General features: G+C 35.1%; 1 protein-coding gene across 4 annotated transcripts in view; it reads right to left on the reverse strand.

Moving 5' to 3' along the window:
- Positions 1-309: 309 nt before the first annotated feature.
- tprg1 (tumor protein p63 regulated 1) overlaps positions 310-14,131 on the reverse strand; it is a 63,461-nt gene continuing 49,639 nt past the window's right edge. For 2 of the 4 annotated variants that reach the window (XR_006105720.1, XR_006105717.1), the window contains exons 11-14: positions 9,663-9,789; positions 9,229-9,346; positions 956-1,090; positions 310-434 (exon numbers count right to left, since the gene is read on the reverse strand). The gene's annotated coding sequence lies outside the window, so the exon portion shown is untranslated. Of the gene's footprint in view, positions 435-955; positions 1,091-9,228; positions 9,347-9,656; positions 9,790-14,131 lie in introns of all 4 variants that reach the window. The other 2 variants (XR_006105719.1, XR_006105718.1) reach the window with 2 other exon arrangements.

Genomic DNA, 14,131 nt, shown 5'->3' on the forward strand with positions numbered 1-14,131 from the left:
CTTGTTTTAGAATAACTGGTTCAGTAAGTCTATTGCTTTGTATTTTTTTTTTTCTTTTTTTAAGAAAATTATTGGTGAAACATCTACAACATTTATATCTTTTCAGTGAAAGCACTAATGACAGAGAACGTTCATTGCTTGAACCTTATGTTTCCATAAACAAAAAAAGTTTGCATTTAAACATTTTAGATTTTGGTTAAAAGTGATGTTTGCTTGTTGTGTAAATGGGAGCAGGAAGTGCTTGTGAAAAAAACATAAAAAATAAAACTGGTGTTTAACTCGAACAGCAAACCTACGTACTTACAGCAAGCGTCTCTTCTGGCTCATGCATGGTGATGCAGTCCATACTGATCTGAATGGTGTTTCCTGCAGACCCGTCAGGCGGACTGTCTCTGAAGTTCAGCTCTATGGGCTGGACTGAATGAATGGCAGATCTGAAACACAAGAGACAACAAACACATTTTTATAAAGGATATATCACCGATTTTCAAGCAGTTTTGACTCAGACTCTAGACGGACTCTGGTGAACTTCCCTCCAGAGCCTAGATATTAGGGGTCAACAGATTATCGGCCTGGCCTATTATTGAAACAGATAATTGGCATTTTGCAGATTATTTGCATTTTAATGATGGCCAATAAAATGAATTGATTAAAAAGTGCAAAGAAAATGTGAGCACGGGAGGATCAATCAGGAACTACTATTATTCATTCATTTTTACATTTTCACAGAATTTTTTTTTTTTCAAAGTTGCTGGGAACTTGTTGTATATGATGGTGAACGTTTCAGTTTTGATTTAATATTTGCTAAAGGCATTTAAACAAGTTTTGTGTTGAAGTTTGTTATATTTTAAATATTGACGGAGAGATTTAAAAAAATCAATTTAACACTTTTTTAAGTCTCTAAAGTTTGTTGTGTATGCTTTTATATTTTGTTTTTTTTTTCTTATTCACTTACTGGTCCAGCATATCAAACAGTTGGTTGAATACATCTTGGCTGAAAAAGTCAGTAGTCTGTGCTGACTGATTCTGGGACATGGCGGTGAGGAATGAGCTCTCTCTCCAGGACAAACGTGACGAAGGATCCCTGAGTCTGCAAGACACAATCAACCACAATCACATTCATTTTGGTACTCATATTCTGAATAAGTAATCCTTACTTTACTATTCTGAAAAATGCACAACTATTTTAATAAGTAGTTTTAAAAGCTGCAATGTCAGCAAACATTCAGCATAAATGTTGATGTGCTGAGCTGAGATTTGGCCACCCAGCCTGTGGAGGAAGGGAGGAGGAGGAGGAGTCCTGCTGGCAGCCATTCATGAAGAGCACTTCCATTGTGAAGAAGTCAGCCTGCATAATACTGAATATTTGTACTACACATAATGGTGATTATGCACCATTCAGACAGAGGCACTTTGACCTGCTCCCCTGAAACATTACACCTGCTTCAGAGCTCAGCCTGCCATTGTTCCTGCTGAAGTGGCGCACGCTGCAGTCTGAGACGGGCGGAATTCCCCCCGCAGTCTATATGATAGCACTGCTGCAACTTCTGGTATGTGTACAGCTGGACGGGCTTGGGGGGGCGGGGAGGAGATGGGGGCCCATAATCTGAAGCTGGCACTATTTCGGGTTTTGGAATTCCCCAACACTGCGTGATGAATGATATTAATACCTGACTTACAAACACAGGCATATCTAATGAAGCAAATAATTTAACTTATGCAGGAGGTACACAGTGGGGAGTGTAACATAAAAAAAGTGTTCAATTTGCAATGCCTAAAAAAAACATAGAGAGGGGGATGAAGAACATTAAGCATACAGATCATTCAGATTGGGCAAGATTGGCAAGTTTTTTTCCAAAACTGACACTATGTAACGGTTTTGAGTGCTTGAGAGGAGTAATAATGTACAAGTACTGGCCGTTACAGACTGCATTTGGACACTGGACATGTACATTATTTTCCACATCCATGTATCTGTCAATAAAACTTGTGGAGCATATTGGTTTATACGTATTTGCATTTACTGAAAAGAATAAAACGATACTTACTATACGTAGAATATTTTTGACAGGCTAAATGCACTCAAAAATAAACATTTGAGTCGAGTACAGACACAAAAACTTGACTATGTATGCATTAACAAATACTTCTGTCAATGAAAGTTAGCTAAATAATAAGAGATATGAAAACAACAACAGTTCCTCAACACAGCGTGATGAATGATATTAATACCTGACCAGCAGACATATCTGATGAAGCAAATAATTTAACTTATGAAGTAGGAACACATGAGGGAGCATCACATTTAAAATAAAGTTATATTAATATATATATATATATGTGTATATATGAGTACATTTAGAAACCTTCAACCCCACAACATCATGTATAGAGACTTCGAGTGCTTAAAGACTAACTAAACCACAAACGTTCAGTTAAAATCCAATATAAACATAGCATAACGTGTAACAGCTGTCGGAAAAAAACTGAAAATTGATCAATGTTTGTTGAGATAAACACTTGTGCCATCGGTGGCTGAATGGATAAAGCTAAACACAGTGTACACTCCGCAGTGGGCTCGGGTTCGATTCCCACTCTCACTCCCCCTTCATAAAAGGCTAAAATGCCCCATAAATTAATCTTTAAAAATATACACATTTTGAACTGCAAGAACTCACAGCTAGCTTATGCGTTCAAAATAATGAGGAAACAAGTTAGCTAGCGCTGCTCGGGAAAAACGCATACAAATGGCAAGACAATTCCTTAACTGTAATATAAAAAACTAAGATAAAGTCGTTTTGTCAGCTTCATGTACGACCAAATATAGCTCCTAAGTTGCTTTTACGTTGTCAAAATGAATAAATTAGTGCGCTAAGGTTAGCTGCATTGAGCTAGCTTATCTACATTAGCCTACTTAGCATGTTAATGCTAATTAGCAAAACAATCGGTAACTTCAGCTCATTTTCCTTCAGCGAGCGAAGCTAATATTACAAAAACAATTCTACCTTGACTTTGTATTAATCCCACACAAGTGCTTGTGTCTGATGGAGTTTATTTATCTAAACGTTGTAATTATTCCGCTAAAGTGTTTCGGTAGTGTAACCGTCAGCGTCACGAGCTCCTGACGCTCTTCTGGCGGGTTTGATTTAGTTCCGGTTGACCTCACGACCCTCCCATTGTCATGGCAACTAGAGTCTCGCGGGAACTCAGTGCAGATAGACACAGCAGCCAATTTTATATCTGTAAAATCTTACAAACAAAATTGTTTCATCATTATTGCATCAATATTTATTCGGCCAACACTGACAGTCTGCTTTTGTTCTATTTTAGTGATGTGCTGGAAAATATATTTATTTTTATTTTTTTAAAACATTGCACTAATATCCGACTGTTGTTCTAGTTTTTAGCTGTAGGTCACATTAAAAACATAGTTAATTTCCTTGTATGCGCTACGTGGTCATTGACACTGATTCTGATTATTTATTTGAATAGTTATTTAAATGCTTTTGGAAAAATAGACTTGCCAAAACTAGAAAGAATATTTATTGCTTAGATATTTAAGATGGTAAACTAATAAGATTCTTTTTCCGACTGTTTTAATTTTCATATTAGGACACTGTATCAGTGATAATTTACTTTTACCAAAAGTAAAAGTACAGATATCTTACCAAAAACTGACTTTGGTAGAAGTCAAAGTCATCTATTAGAATATCACTTGAGTAGTAAAAGTTTTAAAGTATCTGATATTTACTGTTCTTAAGTTTCAATAGTAATTTTATGATATAAAATGTACTTACGGTGACTTATTAAAAGTAAAAGTACAAGTAAATATTCGGTATTAAAAAAAGCAAGCTGTCAGAATTTTGAGAATCATGAGGTTTATTTCTCCCTAACATGTAAACCACCTTAAAAATGGAGTGTATAAGGTGTTTGTCTTTGTTTGTTTTTACAGCTTAAAGGATTTAAAGAACAAAAAATCCAGTTTGCCCTTCCCTCCAATTTGTAATTACGATGCTTTAGGCAGATCTATTGGTGTAATAGTTTAGATCTACACTTTATTTAGGACACGAAGTAAAAGTGAAAGACAGTGACTGACATAAAAAAAAAAACTTAAGTAAAGCACAGATAATCCCCAAAAAAGGGTACTTAACAGAGTATTATTAGGCTACTTTCTTACATTTGACTACTGCACAGGACGTCTGGAATCACGTCTACAGTGCAAATCAGAACAATATGGTTCCTCGCAGAGAAACGCCATAACTTTAAAAAATAGACGGCAGTTACTGGAAAAAAAAAAACAAAAGGTGGATGAATAGAAGAACAAGTAGATTGCAGGTGGAGCAGGTGTGGCGTCACCTCAGTTAATGGAGAAGGGAGGATTTAGGTGTGGTCCCACTGACCTCTGTCTCAGTTAAGCTTCCTTTGATTTTGGCTTTAATTTTCCTTCAAATGGCTATTCTGCAAAACTCGTTCAACTGTCACCTCATTAACTCGTCCAAAAGACTTTAGGGCTTTGCTTCACAGCATTGTCTGTCTACCTGTTACAGTCCAGAAATATGAGCACAAAAGTTGTGCATCAGGTTCAGCATGTGTTGCCGCTTCAGTCTATTAATACAGTTCAATATTATCTTAATGAAACTGTGGCCTTTTGATGCTTCGTACTCTGATATATTTGTGCTTTTTCCAGATTTAGTGGTGTTTTTGTTTCCTCTGCAGTTAAATACAATATGTGCACAGTCCTGTAAACTCTTAGAAATGAAAGTTTGTACTAAAGGTTCATGGAAAGTGTTTAATCCCTTTAAAACCTGAATTGGCATGACTTTTTCTTGTGCTGCAATCGGTCAGCTTTGACAAGTATTAAACCTTTGAAAAACGTGCAAAAAAGGAAATGAGCAACTAGTCAAGAAATGTCCCGCAAATTAAAAAAATAAGTACATTTAAAAATGATTTTTAAAAATGCTCAGGTAAAATATACAAAGAACTTAATTTTTAATCACTATCATTATATATTTAAAATAATTTTACAGAATTACCATTAAGATTTTTTTCATGTTATGTCTTCCTTTTTTTTTTACTTCGCAATTTTGTATCTACTCATTTATTTAGTAATTAAGGTATTCTTCTTTTTTTCAAATTTTCCACTAAGTTTGGGGTCATTTCTTTATTAAGTTGCTCATTGCCTTCTTCCCACGATTTAAAAATAAATCAAGCCAATTTGTTCATGATTAAAAGGGTTAAAATGTATCCAAACCAAGAGAACTGCTATAAATACAGACAATATGTCCCCTTTCATGTGTACGTACACTTTTATAGACAATATAATATTTTAATATTGTTAGACTTCTACAGATTAAATAAAAATAAATTAAAAATGTTTTTAAAAAATTGCACATATGGACACCTTATGTGCAATTTTTGGTTTAGTTAAAAAAAATAATTAAAAAATCTATCAATTAATGTCTGCCTTTTATGATATTTAGCACTTTTATTTTAAAAGGCAGCGTAGATAGATGGGTTTATCCCTATTCTGGCAGTTGTTTGTCTCCTCTGGGTGTCTGGTTACTCAGAGAGTTTTTCAGGTAGCCCGAGGCGAAGGCTGTTCAGCATCCACTTAAAGTCAGCGCAGCGCCTCCAGACGAGACTGGGGCAGAGGTCAGCTCTAAACAGGGACGGCCATTGTCTCTTGGCAGGTTGGGCACAGCGACCGATGAAAATGCAATCAAAACAAACAGCCCAGCCGATCGGGGCCCTTCTCCAGTGTCTTTATTAATCACTTGTTCAAAGGCCTAAGACCTTCTCCCCCTCATCTGTCAGCCCCGGCTGGAAGAGGGACATGACTGCAAAACAATAGAAAGCCCCCAAGTTTCTCCTCCTCTTAGCCCCCTTTACTTTTATAGAAGTGAAACAGTCCGAAGTCAAATCCTCTGGGGCAAAAGGACAGGCACAAATTCCTCTGAGGTTTGGAATGCAAAGAAAACAAGAGTGGAGGACAAAATTAGTGGACCAAAAAGATAACTTGATACATGAAAGCTGAGCAAAATCTAAAGAGCAACGACAGAGAAAGAGATTAAAGCACCACTGATAGCAGGTGTCATCTGAAAGCATCATGTAGTAAGTTTTAAACAAGTAGCGGTACAGTAATCGAGGTCTAATAAAGTAATTATTGTAAACCGCACAGGGTGAACTCTGATCAAAGCAACAAATGTGAAGCACAATAATGATTTTTAAACTTTGTCAAAAAACTCATTTGTCAGGACAATGTGTTAAAACACTTGCAACTGCTTTTCTAAAGTGTAAATATGTATAATATGCGTCTCCTATGTTTGAACTGTACATGGTATTTTTGTGCACAAGTTTCTCTTGAAAAAGAGAGTAATATCTCAATAAAACTACCTGTTTAAATAAAGGATCAAATAAATTAAAATAAACTCAGTGCACACAGTACGTTGTGCACCAAATAATATGCAACATCACTTATTATATGAACCCAAGATGACCTAAAAAGACATGAAAATACTTCACATTATACATTTAAATGTACTTTTGCATTTTGCCTTCACACACTCTCATTCATGCTACATAAACATACACTCACACATCTACGCACATCTAAATACACATAGGTCCATACACCCTCAGTAGATTTAAAAAAAAAAAAATCTATTATTTATTTTATTCTAATTGTACTTTACTGATCCTTTGTCTACTTGTTCTTATTTTTTTGTAGAATTCACTATTTGTTTTTTTTAATTAATTTTGAGGTGAGATTGTCTCATAGGCCTCAAGGGGTTTTCTACTATTTTGTTGTTGTGCAAAATAAATAAATACAAATAAATAACAGTGACTGGCGCAGTAAACTCAGCACAGCTTGTTAGCAGTGATATAATCATGTGAGCCAGACAGAAGTTAGTGCAGATGGAAGCTGTAATTCTGAATACCAGGAAAAAAGGTTTTTTTATTTCAACTGTATTGATTTTTAAATAATTTGAAAACTACATGTGCAGCTCGTGAACTCAATAATTAAAGATTGACAGTGATTAGATTTGCAGTGATGCAGTGAAGCAGCAAAACCTCCTGTGTTAATTAAACAGATCATCTGTGTTTATTAAGTTAATTTATACTAAATAAGAGATGTTCTGTATGCATATTTATCTACGCTCAACAAAAACGTTTATTTTTGCTCCCATTTTTTAATCTTTCAAATTTCAATGTAAGAATAAAAAATATATTTACTGAGTGGATGAAAAACGACATTAACTTAACTGTGTGAAAAATGTGAGAAGTAATAAAAATGTCTAAAGTTTTATTCAGTATAGATAGAGAGCTTGTAAGTGCTAAAATATATATGATATATTGATCATACTGGTTGATGCGTTGTTTTAAAATGTATGCGATGCCAGCAGTCGACATCTATGTATATCATTTTTATTTAAAGGTTTTTTATGTAAGTTCGGAGAGGAATAATTCATTACTGAGTCTCATTCACAGGTCAGACGTCAAATACCGACGCTTTGGGTTTGTGGTGCGACGACCAACCCAAAGTGTCAATATTTGACGACCTGAGGATGAGACTCAATAATCAACCACCTTTCTCCAGATTTACACACAACACCTGTGGTTTCTGACACATAATTATTGGGGTTTTTTTTATTTCAATGTATCAGTAAACCATGATCTGCAAGAGGTGAAAAACTCGATTACACTAATTTTTAATAAAAGTGATTTTAAGTGAGCTAAAGATAATGTTTATGGAGAAAATATAAACTATTTTCAGACAGTTAAACGTGCACCGAGTCAGTTTGGTCAGGATCGTTATTACTGTCCCTCAAAGTTGAACATAACAGGACGGTTAATGCAGAATGTGTTTGGTCACCTGCTGTAATAAATAAACTACCAATAAAACTAATTAATTCATTATGTCAGATGCCAAAGAAGCAACATAATGCTCTGACATCATGTTTTATTTATGGTTTTATAGAGCAAAATATACAAGCTTCAGTACGTTAGTGGAGATTCTCAGTCGTCCAGGTCATAATAACTCTGTTAGAACTGCAGAAAACCTTTGGATTAGAGGTGAAAACGTCTTCAAGAAACTCAAACAACTCCAGTTATCTACGACCAGCACTCTGAACAACAGTCAGTATTAAGGTGTATCTAATAAAATGGTAAAAATCTGTCATTCTGGATTAACCCCTTGAAACCTGGAACAACATCAGTCTTTTGGGCTATGCTGAGATTCCTTCCACAAGCTATTTAACCCTTTAAACCCATGCAAATAGGTTAAATAAATTCGAAATATGAGGAAAAAGACCATGAGCAACTTGGCAATGAAATGTTACCCTAATTGCATGGAATTTGTTAAAGGTGACGAAAAAAATTACCTGAAAATTAATTTTAAAAAATTAATAAACAAATAGGAAAATTAAAAAATTCTAGGGAAAAATGCCAAGACAACTATAATATAAATTTATTAGAACTATATATTAATTAGTGAAAAAAAAAAATAAATTCAAGAAAAATTAAGGTTATTTTTTTTCTAAGTTTTTAATTTTTTTTGGTTTGTTTTTTTTTTATTTATTTTTGTTTTTGTTTTTTTCTTGTGACTTTTAATTTTTTTTTTCACTAATTAACTGTTATTTTTGGACCATGTTTTGTTAAGTTGCTCATTGCTTTCCACCCATGTTTTTGAAAGAAGTCAAACAAATTTTGCTCAGGTTTTACAGGGTTAAAACAGACATCTTTTGAATTACAACATGCATTTGCACTGAAAAGGCCAGAAGTCATCTTCAGTTAGGATCACAAGAAGCAACCGCGATGTCATGTAATCTGTCTGCCACTTCGGCCCTTTACACATGCATTGTTGCCATAAGTATGCCACACTTATAAATATATCGGGGCAGAGCAGCAGCTGAGGATCCAGGCAGACACAACTGTTTTCAGGTCGCTTCGGACCTCCAGACTGTGACAGTCTGTCTGTCAGTCCGAGTCTCACAAAGACTCAAAATAAGTCAGGTATTGATACTGAATTTGCTCTGTTCACAACTTAATTTAAGGGTAATTATAATGTAAAAGATCATATCTGAATACAATATTTGTACCACGTGTTAAATCTATGCAATATGTTAACAAAGATACTGCTTCAGGATTTATTTTAAAAAAAGTTAAGTCACATGGCCTCAGATAAACCATAATATTAAGGAAAATCATTTTATACATGTTCGTACTTACCGGTGAAAGGGAAACTCTGGGTAACACTGCACAGCTGCGTAAGGTGAATTCATGTTGTCATGCCAAACTTCACTTTGCCAAAATCTTCAAACTGTCATAGAGGCACGTGTATCAGCTGCTGTGCACGAGAATAAATACAACAAATGAAAACAAATAAATACACATAAATAAAGGCCTGGATTAAAGTGCCTGGGGCTACAGTGCAGAGTGGAGAACGTTTGAGAGATGAATTTGAATTTAGATATTTTTTCTTTAGACTGGCCTACAAATAGGAGGGGCCTGTGTCAGCTCTCTGACCAATCCCCAGCTACAGTTGTACAAGATATCACTCACTCTCAGTTGCTAGGATATAGATATCAAGCAACTACATTTGACCCCGCACCTCCCACCCAACAAACATATTATAGCCACGATCCTGAAAAGCTCACCCCTACCCGACTCCGACATGTGTTTCTCTGGCCAGTTATGATATTTCCACCCAGATTCCCCTGTGGTTTTGTGGGTTGAAGGCGCGTCGGTTGCGTCACGCTTCTCAGCGCGGCTCAGGAGGCTTCGAGCAGGCTGTAAAAATGAAACAAACACACTCTGAATGGCACATTTCTTCCTCGTCATAACACATTACAAAGTTCAAAAATGACAACTTGATTTATTCTCAGTGGGAGGATCTTGTAAATTTGTTTTTTATTTTTTATTTTTATTTAGGACATCTTTTGCATGTCAGTCCGTCCTGGAAGAGTCCGTCCTCATTCGCTCTTCCTGAGGTTTTTACCATTTTTTCCCCTTGTTACAGGGTTTTTTGGGGGAGTTTTTCCTCAGTCGAGGGCAGAGGGGCGTCGTCTGCTGTAAAGCCCTCTGAGGCAAACTGAGATTTGTGATAATGGGCTTTTTGAATAAAATTTACTTGACTTGACTTAAATTAGAGAGAACTAGAAACCAAGTTCATATCTTTAAAGAAATTTGCGCAAAATGGGCGACATATAAAACGTGCAATATCTCTAATGACTCTCCCATCAGATGTGGTAACTAAGATAATGTAATATGATAATGAGAGTACTGATATCTTTCTTTTGTACTCAGGAAAGTGAGTATGAATGTATGGATGCACACTCGCATGTGTTCCTGTATGTGTGTATGTGTGTATGTGTGTGTTTATGGTTTCTGTTGACGTGTTGACCAAATGTAATTCTCTGACTTAAATATATTAGGTTTTAGTAAATTATATCTTATGGAATATAAGCTACATAACCTGTTAAATGATTTCATATAAACTTAAATATATGTACCAGTTATTATTTTTACTACTACTTCTATTATTTATTTGTTTGTTAATTATTTATTTTATATATTATATGTTTTGTCTTTCTTTCTTTTTTTTTTTGTTAGCTTTCTTTATTTTTTTAAATTGCTGGTGTTTTTGTTTTTAATTTTTTTTTCCATTATGATCGGTAAATCCACTTGTATTATGTCATATAAGTTCCTAAAATGCAAAAAAAAAAGATGACAATAAACTTCAAACAAGAAGAAAATGAATATATTACTTATTGAAAATAATATAATAGGTATTAGTAAATTAGAACTTATGGAATGTAAGTTATGTAACCTGTTGAATTATTTCGTTTAAACTTACATATAAACTGTTAGCTACAGCAGTTATATTATTAATAAAAACAATAATAATAATAATAACAATACTACTACTAATAATAATAGTTATTTTCCAATACTTTTTTATTGTATGTTTTGTTTTGTCTTTTTTTTTTTTTTTTAGCTTTCTGTATTTCTTTAATTTCCTGTTTTTTTTCTATTATGAATGGAAAATAGTAAAGTGTTATTGTGTCATATAACTTTCTTAAAAAGCAAAAAAAGACAAGAAAAAAAGACTGACACGTTGATACTAATTCAGCAAAAGTACAGAGTGAAGCAACAAAAATCAGCAAATATCTGATTAAAAGAAAGTGAGATGTCTGATGAGATGTCGGAGCAGGTAAAGACGACCATAAACGTCAGACGAGAGGGAAATGATCCTCCTGTATCCCCTTTAAGCTCGAGCGGCGATAAACAGACACCAGACATAAAGTACTGCGGTGTGAAAATCCTTTACAGTAGCCTACATAAAATGCTATTTAAGCACACACGCATATATCGTAGCAGCTACAACATCAGACTCTTCCTCTCAGTTAAGCAGTGTGACACTGTAAACCTAGAGGTGTTTTTTCGGAGATGAACTGCAGATGATTCAGGAGGCTAAAATAAAAGGAAGGGTCACAGCGGGGGGAATGATAATAAATAGATGTGGTGTATCCAGGGAACACAAACCTCTAAGCTGCCCTCTTGTACTTTTAATAAAGACTTACAGTCTCTCTCTCTGCGCTCTGACTGACGGCTGCGCACCTGCAGACACCGATACGACGCGCTGTGCGCCCACCTGGTGACGCTGCGCTCACAGCTGCTATTTTAAACATACCAATATACGAGTGTTACCTCTCAGACAAGACCTGGCATTGAAACTGCCACAATACGCCAATCACTCAGTAAACAAGCATCAAGTCGTACACCAATTTTCTTTATATTTTAAGGGTTCATAATAAATATAAAGTTTTTTTCTCACGATGAATGAGATCTGGGGTTCTGAATTGTTGATTAAACGTCACATGAAGCTATTGGGCCTATAAGACTTAAATTAGGAAAGAGACATCTGGAAATCAGTGGATAAAGTTTTTGAGCGTAACCCCCGTGGAATGACTCGATTCGATTGATTTGATCCAGTCGGTCTCGTAACATTCCCAAAGTCCCAAAGAGCCGAACATCTGAATAACTAAATAGACATTCAACTTAGTGAAGGGTTAAACTGGAAGTTCTCTGTTCGGTTTTTGCTCTGTAGGCAAAACGACGTGGATGCAGAGCAAAAGCAGAGCGTGTTTACAGCTGGATGCAAGTTCAAAGTTCGCTCCGGGCAGCACGACAGATGTGATGGATGTGAAGAAATGAACGTGAAAACGTGCATTTCTCAGCCATCGCGTCTTGTTGGTGAAGGTTAAACTGGAAGTATTTCACGTCTTCACATCTATCACGCAAAAATTTTCAACTTGAGCGAGAATTTCGTCTGTGTTGCGATGGCCTATCAGCATTAAGATTTAATAGAGATTCTCCTGATAATAATAATTATGATAAAAACTATATTTATATAGCTATATTTTAAAAACAGCTGTTTACAAAGTGCTTTGAAAGACGAAGCAGGAAACAATAAAAACAGACAAACATGCCAAACAGAGAAAGGTGTAGGACAGTCAAAAAGGCCAGAACAAAATGCATATACAAAAGGTCAACAAGAATAAAGCAATTTTTTAAAAAGTTTTTAGAAAATATAAAAGTAAATGCAAAAAAAAAGGTTATCTAAAAAGTTTAGATTACTAGGATCCAGAAATAAAGAATAAAAAAATCACAGTCTGTGGACACATGCAGCGTCTGTCATTATTTGTCCTCTACTTTTAATTCTGTCATTGCTCAACACTTGTGTTCAATAGGTTTTGTGTTTGTTAGGCTCTCTATTGTGGTATCGCCAACTATATATCCCGTTTCTGCAGGGTTTTTTTTTTTTTAAAGGTACTATATAAATAAATTATTCAGGACGTGCTAAGTCGAGTGTGAAGTTCCTCTTTCTTCTCAAACGGCCTGTTTTGCAGGAATTTGGTTATAAGCTAAAATACTGGACAAATTAAATTGTTGACCAGATGATGACACTCAAGATGCAATCAGTCCTGAGGGATTACCAAAGTGATTTTTAGTCCATAATACTGAATTTAGGGAGACGGGAAATATCAATTCAGCCAATACTGAAGACATTTTAAAAAAACAGAAAAAAAGAAGAAACCTCGTGGAGGAGGATCATCAAAGTCATTAGGATTCATCCTCTGGAAACTATGAAAGTACCAAAAAACTCGGGTCGATTCCTCCATAAGTTAAGAATTTTTAAGTCTGAAGCGGACGACCAGCAGCGACATCGATAAAGCCATTTTAAAGGAAACTAATGACCTAACTTTTTAGTTTGGCTTAACTGAACTTTTATTTGATTTTATATTTTATTCATCTATTTTTTATTTTTCTAATACATTTTGATCTGTTTCAAAGTTTTAATATTTCAAATATCATTTTAACGTATTTACTAACGAGTATTTACTTATTTTACTTTGTGCTGTGATCTTGTCATTTGCCTCTTATCTACACTGTGTGAAGTCTGCTTGTAAGAAAAGTGTCTGATTGATTGATTGATTGACTGATAGTGCAACCATGAGTAAAAGTACATTTTTACTAATGTGATGATAAATGTGTGTAAATAGGTTCACCACACTGTTGTTCCTTGCTTTGGCTGACACACACAGACACACACAGACACACAGACACACACACACACACACTCTAATAATAAAAAATCACTATTAGTCACTCAAGAAAATTTCTGACAGAAAAAGTTGCTATATGAACAAAAAAAACCAAACAGAAGCTGGACATCAAACCTTGATGCAGACTGCTGTTACCATGTGAACTCAAAGTGTCGCTGCGACTGTCTGCCCGTCTGAGCAGCTTTTCTCCAAGGTCACTGCTGTAAATATCAGTTGTTGTTAGTCAGCCTTTAACACCTGGACCAGCAGCAGTTTTCCTGTGCTGCTTTCAGACGCTTTTCACAAGTATTTAAACCTTTGAAACGTGAGCAAAATTGTTTGATTTCTTCTAAAAACACGAGAAAAAGGCAATAAGCAATGCAGCATTAAATGTCCCACAAATTGCACACAAAAAAAAGAGGAAAAGGTGAAAAGAAAGTCACCAAAAAAACTAAAGAAAATCATTAGAAAATGTGCAAATATAAGAGAAAATATCAAGAAAACTATAAAAAAAAATCTAAAGT

The sequence above is a fragment of the Plectropomus leopardus genome, chromosome 3, assembly GCF_008729295.1.
Source record: "Plectropomus leopardus isolate mb chromosome 3, YSFRI_Pleo_2.0, whole genome shotgun sequence".
Lineage (NCBI taxonomy): Eukaryota > Metazoa > Chordata > Actinopteri > Perciformes > Serranidae > Plectropomus > Plectropomus leopardus.